The sequence below is a fragment of the Gavialis gangeticus genome, unplaced genomic scaffold (assembly GCF_001723915.1).
Source record: "Gavialis gangeticus isolate Ggan-Ray unplaced genomic scaffold, GavGan_comp1, whole genome shotgun sequence".
In the NCBI taxonomy this organism is placed as follows: Eukaryota; Metazoa; Chordata; order Crocodylia; family Gavialidae; genus Gavialis; species Gavialis gangeticus.
The window spans coordinates 68,674,763-68,680,161 of record NW_017729033.1 but is presented as its reverse complement, the minus strand read 5'-3'; the positions used below and the strand labels follow the sequence as shown (position 1 = coordinate 68,680,161).

The 5,399-nt window shown below is 43.8% G+C and overlaps 1 pseudogene; it reads right to left on the bottom strand.

Moving 5' to 3' along the window:
• Positions 1–1,943: 1,943 nt before the first annotated feature.
• LOC109303653 lies at positions 1,944–3,352 on the bottom strand (annotated as a pseudogene).
• Between the last annotated feature and the right edge of the window lie 2,047 nt (positions 3,353–5,399).

The window sequence follows — 5,399 nt, the reverse complement described above, 5'->3', positions numbered from 1 at the left end:
CAGAACTACCCTCTGGCAAAAAGAATGGGAGAAACTAGACGACAAAGCTGTTCAATGGAGGAAGCGAGGAATTACTCCTAGTGAAGATTTAGCATCCAGTTCCAGTTACAAATGCCACACATGGCGGAGCCTGAACAGATTGAGAGTGGGTCACAGCAGATGCAACTTTCTCATGAAATCCTGGCGCCTCTATGCAGCCGACCAATGTGTTTACTAGGAGAAGCAAACCATGGATCATCTCCTGTGATGCCCTATAGCCCCACAATGCACCCCCACAAGATTTGGCAACATGAGCACCAGAAGCAGTGGCCTGTGCAGAATATTGGTAGCAGAACTTATAGGAAGAGGGGACTGGAGATAGGACAAGAAGAAGATTGTAAATTACATATTTTGAATTTAGTGATGTGAAGCATTGAGAGACCTGGATGGTCACTCATGATGGCTGAAAATTAAGATGGATAAAACAGTATGTTGCTCTACAATATTCTGTTCAGTAAGTAGATGTGATGAAACTGCAGCATCTTATGATTTGACGATAAGATCATGAGGAAGAAGCTAATTTCACCATTGCAGAAGTTCGAAGAAGCATGGAGAAAACAACGAAGGGTTTTCTGAAAGCTGAAAGCTTGCTAAAAATTTTTTCCCCAACTATTTAAGTTGGTCTAATAAAAAATATCAAATTCACCTAAAGAACCTTGTCTGCCTATGTCCTTAGACCAACATGGCTATAACCTATACTCCTGGAGAAAAGCTTGTATTTTTCCCCCAGTGCATTGTTTTGTTCTACATTAGACTAGTTCCCTGTGGATTTTGTTACTCTTAGATGGGCCTTAAATGTAAAATGTAAAAATATTTTAATTTTTATGAAAACATGTATCTCAAATATGCAAAGCACTTTCTATTTATAAGGAAATAGGACTTTGTACTTTGTTCTGTCTGCATAAGGATTGTGAAAAGATGTCTGTAACTTCAGTGAACCAATGGTTGTTCTCTGTTGCTTTTGTCTGCTTTCTATTCTCCTTTTCCCTTTTTATGACTGAAGTTTACACTCTGGTTTAAAAAATGAAATGCTGCAAGTTTGTGTATAAAGACTTCATTATAAAAAAGGAGAGAGAGTATAGAGCTCAACTGGTTAAACAAGAGTAATACTTTGGCATGGCAAGGTGAAGCAGAAATTTCCTTCAAGGTGGCAAAGATACATTTAACAGATTTCATAGGTGCTAGGGCTGAAAGAGACCTTGCAAGATCATTAGGTCCAGCCCCCTACCCAAAGGGCAGGAAGTCATCCAGGTGTTTCTTGAACATAGCCAGAGTAGGAGCTTGCACCACTTCTGGGGGGAGCCTATTCCAGACTCTGGAGACTCAGACAGTAAAGCGGTTTTTCCTTCTGTCCAGTCTAAAATGGTCTTCCAGCAGTTTGTGACTGCTAGACCTTGTCTTCCCTATGGTGCTCTGGTGAAAAAACGTTCTGCCATTTCCTGATGCACACCCCTTATATACTCATAGGCTGCCACCAAATTACCCCTGAGCCTTCACTTCTCCAGGCTGAAGAGTCCCATGCCTTGCAGCCTCTCCTGATAAGGCCTCGTCTTTTGACCTCTAATCATGCACGTGGCTCTCCTCTGGACTCGCTCAAGCTTCTCCACATCCCTTCTAAAGTATGGAGCCCAGAACTGGATGCAGTACTTCAGCTGTGGCCGCACCAAGGCTGAATAAAGCAGGAGGATGACTTCTTGGGTCTTGCTTGAGATGCAAGGCAGAGTTTGTTTGCTTTGCTGGCTGCAGCATTGAATTGGTGGCTTGTGTTCATCCTGTGACCAGTCTTGTGTGAACCACTGGATATTTGTGAAGTAACACTTGTGCTCCTGCTCGTGCCCTGCTCCGTCCGTCCCCTGGAGGCTGTCTGCCTCAGAGCCTGGAGGCTGTTGTGGACCCCTATCACACTACCTCAAGAGACCTCTTGCATGGGCCCCAAGGGGTAACCCCATGGCTGGGTCCACCTTGCGTTGGATGGCCCCAACCTTGTGGTGGGCCACCCATAGGATGACCCCAATGAGGTCCTGCACCCCCTGTTGGATTGTGGGACCAGCCAGGTAGTTGTGGCTGAACACCTTGGGGGAGAGGTTAGAAAGGACCATGTTACTAAAACCTTCCCATATGCTCTCCAAGTCAAAGGCTTTGATCTCATGGGCTTGCTGCTCCAGCAGGCTCCATATCTGCTTGGTGCACTCCTTCTGAAGCACCGGCATCTCCTTCCCAATTTTCTGCTCCAGGAGGGCCCTGCAAAGAGACACCCTCTGCTCAAGCTCACGCAGCTCCTGGTCATGTTGGGCTTCAGCCTGCATCTTGATTTTACTCTGATACATGTTCAGCAGCTTCAGTTCCTGTGCAGCTGCATCTTCAAAACCTGGCACTCCGCTTCCTGCGCCTTGTCCAGATGCAGAGCTTGTGTTGAGAGCATTTCATTAATGCTGTGATTGTACTGCTTGGCAAGGATGGCCAGCTTGCACGTCTGCTCCTCCTTGAGCCATTTCAGCACTGCTTTGTGCTTGCTCTTTGGCATGGTCTCCAGCAGATGGTTTTGCAAGGCTTTGTACTGCCATGTCTGAATCTTGCATGTGTCCTGGAACTGCTTCTTGATTTATAGCTGTTTGGACTTCAGGCTCTTGGGCTGACCTTCATGACATGCTTGTACTGTAGTTCCTTCTCATGCTGCTTGTTGTACTCCAGCTGGTTGGTGAGCTCAGTCTAGTGCTGCAGGTAGATTAGCTTGCAGTGCATTTTCTGGGTGGTGCTGAGGTGGCGGAACTCCAGATTCTGCATGGATTTGTGTTGGCACAGCAGCATCTGCATCTTGTCCAGCTCCTCCCAAACAAGGTCTTGCTCCAGTTGTGGTGCCCAAGGAGCATTATCTGCTTGAAGTGGAGGCACTTCAGCTCCAGGTACTGCCGCCGGTGGTTCAGTAGGTTGGCCTCCTCCTTTGCCTGGAAATGCTGGATGTTCTCCTCTGCTTGAAAAGCCACTCATGCTTCTCCTTCAGGGTGCTCTGGTTCTCATTCAGCTCCTCTTTGAGCTGCTCTTTCCAGAGGTTATATTTTCTCTCCTGCAATTCCAGGAAGCTGTTCAGTTGCTGCTTCTGTTGGGCCTGAATGTATTGTTGAAGCTTCTTCTCTTCATTAGCCATCACTTTGGGCTCCTTTACCGTGGCTGCTTGGTGCTTTTTAATTAGCTTTCTCATTTCAGCAGTAAAGTTGTTGCGCTGTGTTTCAAGATCTTTGTCCAACCTGAGGAGATGCTGTGCCTTCAGTCTGTTTTCCAGTGCCATCAGCTGTTTCTGGTGCTGCCATCTCATGCATTAATTCCCTTCAGTCAATGGACCATGAATATATATGGGGACAAAGTAGCTGTTAATTGGGCACAACTCTCCAGGAATCTCTCATGCTCTCCTCAGTGCTGAATCTGGGCTAAGAAACTTTTTATGATTAATGAACAATGGATGTCAATTTAACACATGGTCCCCAAGTTTATTATTCCTTTCCTTAGCCTAGAAAATCATTCTGATCTCCTTTCCTGTCTTGCCTAATTTCTGGACTATCACAGTTACAACATCACTCTTAAACTACCTTTCTGATCCCCTGTCTTCACTTGCTTTGTTTAGAAAAGAGAATACATAAAAATATGTAGGGTAGAAAAGCTGACATTCAGCTGGAATACATGTGCAGTTTCCATCTTAATGAGATGGGAAACAGACAGTGGTGACTGATAACTGAATACTAATACCAGCAATTTTAAATCACTTCATCTCAGGTTTTGACTTGGGCAGTGTTTCATGGAAAGGATAAATACAATGTGATATAAAATGCTACCCAGAACTAAAATAGTGAAATACAAGCCTGGGTTTGGGATTAATTTTATGAGAGAGAAAAAGAAAGGTTTTTTGTATTGGGGAGACGGGGGTTTCTTGAAAGTGTGAAAAATGGCAGACCTGAAAGGGCTAAGATAAACTTTATTCCCATTTTTTTCTAATGGAGATAACACAGCAGAGATCCTGCTGCACTGAAGTAGGGTGGTGGTATCCTTGAAAGGTGAGAAAATAATTCAACAGAATAAAGCCTCTGGAGGAATTCTTAGGGATGATAACCGGAGTATAAACCCAGTCTAATACTGTTCCCACAAGCAGTAATTTATTATCCAGTAATTTATAAGCATTTAAAGTGGAAAAACCAAATGTTTGAGATGATCAGGCTGAGTGACATAGATGATCCCAGTGGGATCCTGTTATAGCCAGTTTCACTAAACTGATTAGCTCATGAACTTCAGATTCCCATGGAGAAAATGTGTAAAACCTACCACCCATGTCATGAGTTTTGCCTGTCAGCAGCTAGGGGTGCAGGGCCCCAGAACCCCACTGCACTGATCTTAACAGCTGGCAGGTTTTGTGGCTGCAGCAGGGCCTAGCAGCCAAGCCTGCTGACTTGGCGGAGGAGGCAGCATGTCCTAGATTTCTTTTAAAATAATATGGTCACCCCCATCCAACTCTGTAAATATGCTGGGGAGGCTACTCCGCAGCATCCCTTGAGACCTTGTTTTTTTGGTGTGCTTGAGAGTGGCTGCTGGGGATATCCTCGGAGCAGGGTCACCCAGCCTGTTTCCAGGTGTGAAGCATGTCAGTAGGAGCTGGTAGATGGGGTATGTTTAGGAGTGTTCTGGCTAGAGCATGCTACCACTGTAGTGCAAACATTTTTTCAATGTCTTGTCAGAAATGGCCACTTCCTTAAACAATAGGATTCTGTGACGGGAGAGGAAAAACCCACACAATCAAGAGGCTACCTCACTTTTATTTCATAAAACATGTGCTGGTTAAGAGGGAAAAGAATGTTTATCTTTGTCAGAGATAATACTTAAATTTCTTATATCAACGTGGTTTTTCAATCCTACGTCTGGATTCATCACTGGCATAACTTGAGGTTAATTCCTCACAAGAGATCCTGTAACAATGTTAAAATGAAAACAAAAATATAATTCCTCCAAGTATCTCTCCTGAAAAGCAATGCATTGTGAAAGTTTATGACCAAAAAAATCTCATACTAACTAATGTCTTTTTGGTGTAATCCTTATTGTAATGAACGCAGTTCAGGTATATAGTAAAGGGAAAAACATTCTTTTGTAAATAGCTAAAATGGTAAAACTCAATAGACAAAACTCAATAGATTAAATTTATTCTTAATATACAATGGTATTAGTTCTATGACTCAAATTGTAACCTAATATTCATTCTAGTGCTTAATCCAGGACGTTAGTTGTAGCAGGCCATACTGTTGCTTTTTCTCAGCTGAAGCTGTCTGTACTAGATTTAAAATGGGAGGATGTGGTATTGGAGGATGTGGTGTTTGAGCACA